We start from the raw sequence: 13,531 nt of genomic DNA on the forward strand, positions 1-13,531 counted from the left end.
GTGGTTTGGGCCTTTAAAGCTCATACGCAGAAGTCTGTATCCGGCAGGTCTGCTGAAGCTGCTTTAGACCACTTATTGAGCTCATGCTGTTTCACTCTGGTGGGGGACAAGAGCCTGGTGGAGCTGCTACATGGATGTCAACCACAAACCCTCCACCTGCTGCATCTGACACCATGTCTGCCAGTGTCACCTGGTCCATGACAGTTCTGTCTGGGTGCACCTGTCTGTGCTTGTGGTTTCATCTGCTGGCCAAACTGTATTACTGCCATCATCGAGCACCACCACAGCCATTACCTGATGAGTGGATGTCCCGTCACTTCGACCAGCTGCACACAGCAGGGTCTATTACAGAGGGCCCACCACCTCGTCCACCCCTGATACTGCCGATGCCTGTTCCTGTGTCACAGACAATCTGGTTTGCACTGCAGCTGTGGGTTGCTGCCAGGCAGATTGCTGTCTTGGCATCCTGCCTTCACTGCAAACTTTGAGTGTCATCACCGGTGCAGTCCCTGCCCCACCTGATGCCAGTGCCACCACTGCCTTCTTTCCTAGGTCCTGTGCTGGCTGACGTCTCCAATGCAACTGCTGACGTCTCCGACTCAGCCACTGATGTCTCTGACGCACCTGCTGACATCTCCGATGCACTACACAGTTTGACTATCAGCATGCATTGAATTACTAGAGACCATACTTTTACAATAAACTCAGTCAGGAAAACTGGCTACACAAGCCCTCCCTCCTATTTGATCGGGTGTTGGTACCTACCAGCAACACACCATTCTGGGGGAGGAGAAGGAGAGGGTTCCACCTCAATCCCATGAGCAGCTAGGGAAAGGAATGTCCATTTAGATGGAGCCCCATGTTCCTGCGTAAGCCTTGTACAACTGAGGGAAGTGGCACGTTCTCCAGAGGCTATCCACTAATGACCGTTCTGCCTCAACAGCCATGTATCTCATCAGCGCACAGCACACTTTGTGACTGAAGGGTTTTTGCAGAGGTTTTTACCATCCTCATGATCCAGGCGGTCAATCCAAGACCCTGTGCCCTGCAACACCCAAAATTTCACCACTGCACTGCAATGTGGTCATTGATGTGTGTCTAGAGGTTACAGTGACAGAGCACTGGCAGAATTTACCAGCCCCCAGCTCTGAACCCCTGGGTCATCATACCCGTATGCAGTAAATGAATGCTGAGCCTCTGGGTCTCATATATTATAGTTAACTAATATGAAGAAAAAATTCTCACCCACCCATTACTTTTCTACATTTTTGTGATCTCTTTTCTTGATTACCTCCATTTTTTTCTCCCATTTGCCCCCCTCTGCTTCTTTTTTGCCATTACTACCAACTTTAATGATCCAAACCCTCCTCTCGTGCCATGGTGGATCTCAACAGATATTATATTCAGTCCTTTCGAAAACATTATGGTTTTTTGCAATCTGCTTGTCTGTGGACATTACTGCCAAGAGTGTTGAAAGTCCTTGTTTCTGAATGTAATCCTAGTCTACAACCAGTTGTTATCTGCCCCTTATGTTTCCTTGGATGGTATCATCTGCCAAGCTAACATCAGACTGCAAGAAAAGGCTAAATTTCACATACTTGATTACAATACCAGTCCACACATTTATATTTTTGTGCTAATAGTCCAGTTTTTCAAAATTTTTTGTGAGAGAGGAGGAACACTTTGATGTGACACTGATCCATCACTTGAATAACTTTGTTACGAATGATCAGTATCTTTTCTCTTATTGTACAACCTGAAGCTGCAGTCATTTGAAGATGAAGTCCACAAATTTTCACTAATCAGACAGCATAAAGCGGTTATCAGTTTGTGAAATGTAATTTACATTTTCAAAAATTCCATCAGTCTGCATCTTTATTTCCACTGCTCCCAACACCGTTCTGGGACAACCACAACATGTATTCTTAAACTATTTTGGGACTCACTTAGTGAGCGGAGGTGGAAGCTAACTCATATACTTACCTTCTCCTAAACTACCTCAACAGTGGTGTTTTCCTCCATGCCCCTATCCAGCTGCCTTAACAGCCACACCGTCAATCACATCTCCTCTCCCATAAACTGAGCTTAGCCAATCTTCTTGGTTGGTTGACTGATTTGGGGGAGGGGCCATACAGTGAGGTCATCAGCTCAATTCATTTAGGGTAGGCAGGGGAAGGAAGTCACCCATGCCCTTTTGAAGGAACCATCCTGGCATTTGCCTGAAGCGATTTAGGGAAATCACAGGAAACCTAAGCCAGGATGGCTGGAGGTTGCTAGTGTCAGCACTAGTACCTGCATTTGTCTATGGACACACTGGCTCACCTACGTTTTTTGTAAGTGTTCAACCAGTCACATTTCCCTGCACCTTTCCTTTGGCTCTTCTGTGGTTTTACTTCTTGTTTAATACCATGTTGTGGTGGTCCCATCTGCTTTTTATTTATTCGTCAATTTATGGTTGTCCTTGGTGTTGATGTACTGCATTGCTACACTGGCTGAAAAAATGGATTGTGGATTCCGCCACTGACTACTGCAAGTTATATAGCCGACAGGTGCACAGTTGTGTTTCATAGTACTATAATTTCACTTTTCATAACCCCCCCCGCCAATTAAACACAGTTATATGACCAGTGCACTGTTGTTTAAACTTTCCAGAAGCCTCATTAATAGTTTGCAGGCGAAACTCCACATACTGCTATGATAGTTTACTGTTGAACAGCTACGAGCAATAAAACCTAACCACAAAGTTCACAGTTCTTGAAGAAGAATAATCAGGTACATATGGAACAGACTCTGTAACTGTTTTTACACAGGGCCCAATTGTTTAACACTTGTTCCACAGTTAATCTGAAGCATTGTTGTTGCTCCAACCGGCACAGGTTACTCATCTGAAACTCGGCTGTGGAGCGACTGTCTCATGACCAAAAATCAGGCCCTTATATATCATCACAATAATAGGTGCTGAAACTACACATTGTTTGAAGTTAAATTTACAGAAATTACAATTAAAACTTAACTCACTCAATTAACTGAATACGTTGAAAAATTGGTTCTTTTTAACAGTTACTCCTACTGCAAGGGTTAAGCCGAATTATTTGTTTAAATTATCAAATTAACTTATTGTAGTGGCACCACAGTTTAAGATAGGAAAGTTAGATTCGGTGCAACATTTCTGAGTGCACAAGTTGCAGCCAGGTGTGGGCCTATTGGCAGTAAGTTACGCTGACCAGCAGTTGCAAAGTAGAATGGAGGCCACAGGGCCGTTGAACCACTTAAAAGCGTAAACACAGCGGTTTGCATGGCGCAAGTTACAGGCAGAAGGGGCACACGGTGCAATCTAGGTGTTGTGAGTACGTGGCTTGGTGCGGCACGTAAAAAAAACAGAAGCGCACAGCCATGTATATATAGGTGCTGGTTTTCTAATGAGGCATTCAAGTGTGGCAGCTCTCCTGGACGGCAGGACGTGTCACACCAGCAGCTACATGCAGCAGCAGATGGGGTGCCAGTGTTCCAGTCCACAGCAGGTCAGTGGTTCGACCCTCTGAGGTCGACGCAGGGTCCGTAGCCAGCCAGCCAGCTAGTGGCAGGTCACTCTTTGGCTTGCTACCACAGGCAATTGTCCTGGCTTCCAACACACACCGGAGGCATCCCAAGGCCAGGGCTGCAGATTTGGACGCCGGATCGCAGGCGCTTATGGTCCTCGTGATCTCAGCTACACCAGCGAGGAAGGACACAGTGGCCCGCTCATGCTGAATGAACAGAGAAGAAGACCACAAAGTCAGCTGCCGGTGCAGCCCTGTGACGTGGCCTTACAAGGCTGACACAGCTGCACGTTGCATTGGGTCGCTGGGGCGATGGCCTCAGCATTGTGGGACCCTGCAATGTGGACTGTGGCAAATGGGGCACTGTAGTGGAAACAAATAAATCATTTGGAAAGCTCAGACGAGTCTTAATACGGTGCCTTCTACCTCTTCCTGCTACATTTGGTCATCCTGATACATTCAGTGGCAGAAGTTCCCACTACATCTGGTGTCGGAATAGCGGACGTCGTCAGTCCAGTAAGAAGTTCGAGCCCAAGACCTGCAATACGGTCCCAAGATGATGTGAGATTTGACCAGTTTTCTTTTGAGTGTTTGACGTTTTCTGGCTTGTTTGTGTTTTGAGTATGGCCCGCCAGAAGCCACATTTTAGATGTTTTGCAAGGGCATAGTATTATTTGTTGTCAGAGTAAGTGTTAGTGTTTTTGGGGCAGTAAGATTTTTTTTTTTCATGGCATTTAATTATTTTTGTATTAGTTGATGATGATACTGAGTGTGATGATATGGAGCTGTAGGAAGTCAGGTTGTTCTTGTGCTTAAATGTTTTGTTTTGGGACTAACTGGGAATGAAAGCAACACAATGACAGAGTCAAGGATGCAAGGTGTGTTGGAACCAGAAGCGGTGCGGATTTTGATGGGAAAGATAGCACAATTGACAGCGGACAATACGCAGCTGAGAAATGAATTAACATCTAGGAGTGAGCGGGAAACCGCATCTGCTCAGTCGTTGTTGCCTAGGGTGCAGGAGATTGATCCAGCTGCCGCGAGTTTGATCATTCCATTTTCTGGCAAGGCATCTGAGGATGTGCGTTCGTTTGTGGAGGACTTGGAAATTTCAGCTGTGATGAATGGTTGGTCTGATGAACAATTGTTACATGTAGCCAAGATTAGATTAATGGGTGAAGCGAAAACATATGTAAGGTGTTCTGAGGCCTTAAGGAAGGCAGGATAGTTTAAACAGTTAAAGGAAGGGCTTTTACAAAGGTACAAAAAACAGAATAGTGCTCATTACTTTAGAGAGAGGTTAAGTACAATTTCAAAGAGACAATGGAGAAATTTGCGGACAGGATAAGGGAAATTAATATGTATACTTACGAGTTCAGTCAGAGCGATAAAGGGAATAGTGTTCTGTTGCAGGAGGCTGAGCAAAGGGTACTTGATGTATTTTTGAGAGGGCTACTGGTGCATATGTCACGGAAGGTGTGTGAAGGGACTCCAAAAGATTTGTCTTTGGCTATTCAGCTGGCAATTCAGTGTGAGGAAATAGACATAGCAACAGGGGTACGCGTGAGGTAAACAGTGTTTACAGTGAGTGTGAAATGTTTTAAGTGTGTGCAGTGTTACGTGGCTTTATGCTTAATTATAGCCTTACTATTTTATTAGTTGATTTGTTTTCAGCACGTAACGTCCACGGTTTACGTCCTCCTTCGTTGCTAAGCGATGTATCACTTTTCATTCTGACGCCACAACTCTTCCTTTCCTATATATTCACTACTTTTTATCTATATAAATGGTGAACTATTCATTTTGCCGTTAAACAACTTTTTAATAACTGTGGAAGTATTACAGGCATCGGGTCCCACCTAATCTGTCACCCGCCTACGCGTTTTGCAAGAACCTTTCAAGACTCGATTGATCTGTTTACAAAGAGAAAGCAGAATATCTCTTCCTTTGACGTTGTCCAACAACGATCTAGGAAGCTCGATGCCCTCGCGGCCCAGGCTCTTCCATGGCTCGCTGTAGTTTGCAGCATTTGTTTTATTCCTTGCCCACTTGCTGCTACGTCGAACCTTCATGGTGATCGTTGGGCAATGTCTTCCACATTATCTGCAACATAAATAAACTTTCTTCCCACAGTATTTCTGAAACCCAAAAAACAAACTTAACAAACCATAAAAATGCCAACTGTTCTTACAATTTTTCGTAGGGTGGGACAGGCCTAAGCCTTGTGACACCACACACCCCCGCTGTAGACCAGACTTATGCAAATTATTCTCGCTTTGTACATTTTATTTGATAAAACATTCACATAAACTTTAAATGTTCCCCTCTATTTTAATACTCCTTATTTAATTAATATTTCATCACTATTCTTGGTATTCTTAATATAAATTCACTTCATTCTTTTTACTTTAATATTTCATTTATATCCATTGATATACCTTATTTCATTATATCAATAGCAATGACAAATTATAGTGAATAGATGACAAAGTTTCCTGAAGGGATTCTCATTAACAGAAAACTAATTTATACAAGTGGGTTTGTAACCAGTTGTACAACATTTCAGAGAGTTCATAATAACTCATACATTTCTGTATAACAGCTAGTTTTCCTCTAGTAAATCACACTAAACTTGGAACAGCATTGTCACATCAATTTCAAACTATACGAATTCATTCAGATTGGCAAACACCAAGCATTTTCAACATATTAAATTATATCTATTTTTTGATATGTTTGAATGTACAGAGCTTTTGAGGATAAGGTACGTAAATCGTATCTCACTAAAGAGCCTTCTCACCCTTAAGTCTTTATTGTTCATCTGATTTGAAGGTAAACTACAACATTGCATAATACCATATCCTTCTTGCCACCGTAGTATACCGAAAAGGGATAGCCCTGACTCAGGGAACCTCACCTAATTGTTGAGTAGAACCCCATAAACCCTAACATTTGAGGACCCTGCCTTCATGGTCGTGTAAGTCCTCATAACACCTAAGGACTAGGGAACCTCCCCGTTTTGTTTGATCGAGTAGAACCCTATCCTTCTCACTTCCCCCACTTCCATCCTAATATCTAATACAATTTGGTATGTTTTGTCTACCTGTAAATCTTGAATATTTTTACGCTTTTGCGTGAACTTAAACAATTTTTCTTCATATCAGTATCCGTCCTTATCTCAATTTGTGCTCAGTGCTTTGCTAATACGTTTACAAACCTGCGTGTTCCTGTTCTCTATCACTTACTAATATTATTTGACGTAATAATGTCCTTGTTCTTTACTTCTCCTTTAGCTACAGGACTAGTACCAACTGAATTAGTAACTGGAACATTTGTTGGAGAACCCTCATTTCTTATTGTGCAGAAAGACATACCAAGTGGGCAATAGTAGTTGCAGATTTAGAACTGATTTTAAATGAATTGCCACATTTAGCTACTTCTCCCCCACTATTTCTCCCTAGAAAGCAGGACATTATTACGGCAAATGTTAAGCTCTCTATATCTTGAAGTCCAAGTTCTCTAATGTGTTGTCATGTTCTGTTTTTTAAATACATTAATATTAATCTCCTAAATAATAAAAATATACAAATAAAAGAAATAAAACCCATCCCCTAGTCAGGTCCTTCAAATGTGGTACAAAACTTAACTTTGCTTTGCACTTATCTATAGTGGAACTATATGGATGTGTGTGCACTAAATCCTTATCTCCTATTTGGTAGTTAGGTATAGTTTTTCCCTCATTATGTTTTGTTAATCTCTTATTTGAATTGTCTAATAGTCACTGTAATACCTGATCATTAGTATATAATTTCTGACTTAAAGCATGTTGGGGCCAAGGGAAGTATTATAATAAGGGTTCTCCAACAAATGTTCCAGTTACTAATTCAGTTGGTACTAGTCCTGTAGTTAAATGTGGTAATTCATTTAAAATTAGTTCTAAATCTGCAACTACTATTGCCCACTTGGTATGTCTTTCTGCGCAATAGGTACGAAAGAATCTGCCTAACTCTTTCATAACCCTGCCTGCAGGATTTGATTCTGGATGGTATTTCGATATTTTGATATGTTTAATTTCTTCCCAAATAAGAAACTGCTGAAAAGTGTTGCTAGTGAACTGTGTCCCATTATCAGAAAGTATATGTTTTGGTTTTTCTACAAAATATTTTTGTAATATTGCAATGACTGTGTTTATATTTGCTGATTTAATTGGGAAAAGTTTGACATTGGACCTGCAGTCTCGACTAAAATATACTTAATTCCCCCTCACTCGACTGGGTGGTAGAGGGCCATAAAAATCAATAGCAACCATGTCTAGCAATGACTTTGGTATAATGGGAAGCAATGTGTATGTATGCATTGACTTACCTTCTTTCACTTTTTGACGTATTTCACAGCTTTGTATAATGACAGTCACTTTTCTAGACATGTTTGGAAAATAATAAAATCTGTTGATATGTTTGATACATTTTTATATACCAAAGTGTCCATATCCTCTGTGTATATAATATATAAAATCTTTAGTAACTGTATTGGGAATGCATAAACGCCAATGATTCCAAGATGTGTCTTTACGCCAAAATAGTACATTATCGGTCCATAGCCATTGATTGCTGGTTGGTTGAGGTAGTTTATCATGTAATTTTGCTCGTAATATTGGTCCAAAATAATCGTCTATGTGTATTTTATCCTTAATTCGTTGTTGTAATAAATGTTTGTCTTTCTTTGTATTTGCATCTTTAATAAAATAAACTCTAAAAATTCTTTTTTGTTCCTCTAATTGACTTTCCTCAGTCATGCCTATTGGTAATCTGGAGAGAGCATCAGAAATTACATTGTACTTACCTTGTATATAATGTATTTTCATATCATATTCTTGAAGAAATATTGCCCACCTCATGAGTCTACTATTTAATAATTTACTTTCCATAAGGAATTGTAATGCTTTGTGATTGGTGTATACATGGAATGTTCTCCCTCCTAACAAGTAATTAAATTTTTTAATAGACCACATGAGTGCTAATAATTCCTTCTCAGTAGTAGTGTAGTTAATTTCATGCTTCGTGAGAGCTCTGCTAGCATACGCAATTGAATAATGATTTTCATTAGAAGTCTCCTGGAATTCACCCATAATCCGATGCATCTGTTGATAGGCAAAAAGGTAAGTCAAACCTGGGATGTTGTGATATATTTGATGTTAATAATGCTTGTTTAATTTCTGCAAATGCTTCTCTCTGTTCCCTATTCCATTCCCATTTTGTTTTTGATTTTAATAACTTGAGCAAATGTGGGTTATTCAAGCACTGTCCTTTTATAAACCTTCTATAAAAACCTAACAAACCCATGAAAGATTTTAACTGTTTAGTGTTATGTGGTTCCAGGCAATCTTTAATAGCCTGTATGCACTGTGGGTCAGGTGCTATACCGGTTGATGTGACCACGTGTCCCAGATAATTTACTTGTTCTCTGGCAAAAAATGATTTTGCTAACTTGATAGTAATTCCTCGTATTTGTAATCTGTGTAGTGTACATTTGAGTAAGCTTAAATGAGCTTGCCATGTTGATGATGCCAACATTAAATCATCTACATAGATTGTCAATTCCTTCAGTAGTTCACTACCTAATGCTTTATCTAAAGCTCTTATAAATACTGCTACACTTATGTCCAGGCCGAAAGGTAGTACTGTGAATTGATAACTCCTGCCATTGAATAAAAATGCTGTATACTTTCTGGAATCTGGTTGTAATGGGATTCGCCAGTATCCAACCGTAAAATCCATTGTTGTAAAAAAATATGCATTTGCAAATTTAGTTAAAATATTGTCAATTGGTAGAGGTCTGTCACGTTCCATTTCGATATGTTTATTTAAAGTCTAAAACAAATCTTACTCCACCACAATGTTTTTTTACTACCAGTAAAGGATTATTATAAGGACTGTTACTCCTTTCTATTATGTTATTCATTTCCATTTTATCTATTTCCTCAGAAACTGCATAATGTAATGTTATTGGTATCTTATATGGTTTACAGGAGAATACTATGTTGTCTTTCATTCGAAAACAGCATTCATAATCCGCTATAACCCCAGGTTTGTCAGAGAATACCTCAGAATATTTTAGTAATATCGTTTTCAAATCATTTTTCTGTTCGTTAGTCAATAATGTAGCTTTATTACATTTTTGTTGGATTGTATCTGATAATGTTTCTATTTGGTCTTGTGATGTCTTATACGTAACACAATTTGAAGTTACTGTTGTTATATATTGTTCTGATGTGACACTATCTGTTGTTGTCAATGGAATCTCGATATTTTGCTGTGGCAAACAAACACAATGTATGTGTATGAAAATCTAATGTAGCGCCATGCTTATGCAGCCAGTCTGCTCCTAGAAGTACTTGAATTCCTAAAGAATGTACCACTAAAAATGTATGTATGAAGCTAAATGCTTTTAAATGTACCTGTAAACATGTTTCTTCTGTAATAAGTTTTCCCTTTTTTCCTTCGACACCCAATAACCTAAATCTTGTTACTGGTAAAATGTCACATTTCGCAGTTTTCCTAATGATGCTAAAACAATCATATGAAATAAAACTTACCTCACTGTATGAATCTAATGCTAATTGAACCTTGAAGTTGTGTATAGTTCCTTCTACTGTTGGTAATTGAATTCTTGTTATTACCCATTTATCATGTTGTTCTGTTAACAAATCATTACTTACATGTTCACTATGTATAAAGTTTACAATACACTTTGAATTATTTGGGTCTATGCAACTTCCATTTCGTTCTGTCCCGTGACCCACCGGCCAGAACGAATGCCGTTGCCCCGTACTTGTCCATGATGCTCACCTTTATTGAATGATGGTTGATCATTTGTGCTTCTATTCCATTCTGATTGTTTGCCTTGGCCTTGGCCCGTACTATTTTGTGGTATTTCCAGTATTATTTGGTGTTGTGTGATTGTCATTATTAGTAAATGTACTTCAGATCATACTACCCTGATGTGTACTATTATATTTATTAAATACATTTGTTTGCTGTTTAGTGAATGTGTCAAGATGCTCAAGAAAAGATAATAATTGTGAAACATCTTCCCAGCCTTTACAATATACTTCTTTTTGAGCCTGTAATGGTAGTCTAGATAACAATATTTCGGCTAATTGTTCCTCAGGTATTGGATTGTCCAAATATTTACACTTAGATGACTTTGTATATATCGTTTTAATGACCCTTTTTCTTTGTTATAGTATGGTGGATTGAATAAAGATTTGCATAATTTATCCTGAGTGCCTTTAGACCAGAACCTGTCTTTAAACTTGTGTTCAAAGTCCTGTCATGAAGAAAAATTGTCTAAGTTAGTTAGTCCCCAATCTCTTGCTTCGGCTTCCATATAACCTACTGCAAAATCTATCTTCTGTAGATCTGACCAGTTGGTTGGTAATGATTTTGTAAAAGATTTCAAAAACACAACGGGATGTATCCTGTTATCTGGTTTAAAAGTTGGAAATTGCTTTATTAAATTATTTGTATTTTGTAATACTGTATACTCTTTATTATCTGTGCCGGCCGCTGGTGGCCGAGCGGTTCTGGCGCTACAGTCTGGAACTGCGCGACCGCTACGGTCGCAGGTTCGAATCCTGCCTCGGGCATGGATGTGTGTGTTGTCCTTAGGTTAGTTAGGTTTAAGTAGTTCTAAGTTCTAGGGGACTTATGACCTCAGCAGTTGAGTCCCACAGTGCTCAGAGCCATTTGAGCCTTTATTATCTGTGATATGCTGATGAAGTTGCTCAACCTGTTATTGTGAAGATTTTAAACCTCCGTTCTTTACATTCTTACTCGTTTCCTCTGTACTTGATAGCATAGATTTTAATTCCATTGTAATTTCCTTTTTAAGAACTTCCTTCAAATCAGATTGTGAATTTGAATCGACACTTATTCCCGATCTTAATTGTGCTACTTGTTCTTGTATCTGTTCTGCTGTAGATGAAATAGCTTGAACCTTATCTTCATTTACTCCCTTAAAAGTATCTGTCTTTTCTAATATGTTTAATAGGCTTTGCCAAGTCTGAAAATATTTCTGTCCTAATTTTTGTGATCCTGTCACGATTTTTAGTGTCCCACTCTTGGAACTTACAACCAAGTTTGACATCCATATATATTAATTCTGATTTTAAACCCTTGATTTCCTTAGAAAATTGCTCTGTTTCCTGAGTAGAAGATAATATGTGTTGTTCCAAGTTTTGTGATTGTGTAGCTACATCATCCTTCAGATCATGTAACTGTTCTGTAATGTCACTAAATTGCTTATGACTATATTCTCTGTGTGTATCTATTGCTGTAAAAAGTTTTGTTTCTAAAATGTTAAATTTTCGGTTAAGTTCTTGTTTTTGCTCATCAAATCTGTTACGTAAATCTTGTCTTTGTTCAGCTAAATTTCGATTAAGTTCCTGTCTTTGTTCATCTAAGTGTCGATTAAGTGCCTGCCTTTGTTCATCCATTTTTTGTAGTAATTTATCAAACATTTTACTAATATCATTTGAATCTTGTTTTGGTGGCATTTTGGAAATGATTGACGATAATTAATATACACACAACACTAATAATTCCCTATGAAGAAACTCTTCAAATTCGATATAAATTAACGTAATGTATAAAACACTAATGCATCACACTGGATAAACACTGTAAAATCACTGAATTCACATAACGTGCAACACATTGCTGTCTTATATTGAATTACTACTCTAAAATCGATGTAGTTAATGTTTTATTTGGGAACTCACCCCTTTAAAGAGGTCGTGACGTGATGTGCAGCAATCTGGTACCGTAGGTCACGTGGAAAGCTGTTGAATGTTGTTGATGTCCCCTGAGTGCTACTTTTTATCTATATTAATGATGAACTATTGATTTTGCTGTTTAACACCTTTTTAATAACTGTGGAACTATTACAGGCATCGGGCCCCACCTAATCTGTCACCCGCCTAAACATTTTACATGAACCTTTCAAGACTCGATCGATCTGTTTACAAAGAGAAAGCAGACAATCTCTTCCTTTGACGTTGTCCAACAACGACCTAGGAAGCTCGACGCCCTCGCGGCCCAGACTCTTCCGTAGCTCACGGTAGTTTGCAGCATTCGTTTTATTCCTTGCCCACTTGCCGCTACGTCGAACTTTCGTGGTGATTGTTGGGCAACGTCTTCCACGTTATCTGCAACATAAATAAACTTTCTTCCCACAGTATTTCTGAAAACCCAAAAAACAAACTTAAAGAACATAATAATAATAACTGTTCTTACAATTTTTTGTATAAGTCTTGGTCGATTTAATGAGGGGTGGGACAGGCCTAAGCCTTGTGACACCACATGTGGTTATACGGGACATGTGCAGAGGCAATGTACACAGTCACCGAGGAATAAAGGAAGGGGTGGTAATCAGTAGTGGGGAGGATAGAGAAGTGGAGACAGGAGAGGTGGACAAGCGTTAAATGAGGGATGTTCAGTGGTAGGATCCGGAACTAAAAAGTTTAAGATTTTGCTGGACACAGGTGCGCAAGTGTCAGTGGCTACTAGGAATATAATGGGATGAAGGAAGCTAGACCCACCACGTTATAGGCTGCGTGGAGTGTGGGATAAGGAGGTCATGCCTTTGATGTTGGTGACAATTGACTTTCGAATAGAGAAAGTCTGATTTAATGCATGCATGGAGGTAGTACCACGGGTTAGTGAGGGCTACGACATGATCCTAGGAGTAGATTTCTTGCGTCAACATCATGCCAAAATTTACCTTGGACAATGAACTGTGGAACTTGGTGGAATGTTATTTCAGCTAAAGGAAACTGTTGTCAATGTAGAGCTGTCGCGAGGGGTGTTCAACATAATGAACAAACCAATTGAACTGCGTACATTAGCATTAAGGCTTAATTCACATGAGTGTGTATCTAGTGTCAACGGGAAGTCGCTTTGGGTAAGTGTGGAGTCAAATCTACCTGTTGG

The sequence above is a fragment of the Schistocerca serialis genome, chromosome 4, assembly GCF_023864345.2.
Source record: "Schistocerca serialis cubense isolate TAMUIC-IGC-003099 chromosome 4, iqSchSeri2.2, whole genome shotgun sequence".
NCBI classification, from domain to species: Eukaryota; Metazoa; Arthropoda; class Insecta; order Orthoptera; family Acrididae; genus Schistocerca; species Schistocerca serialis.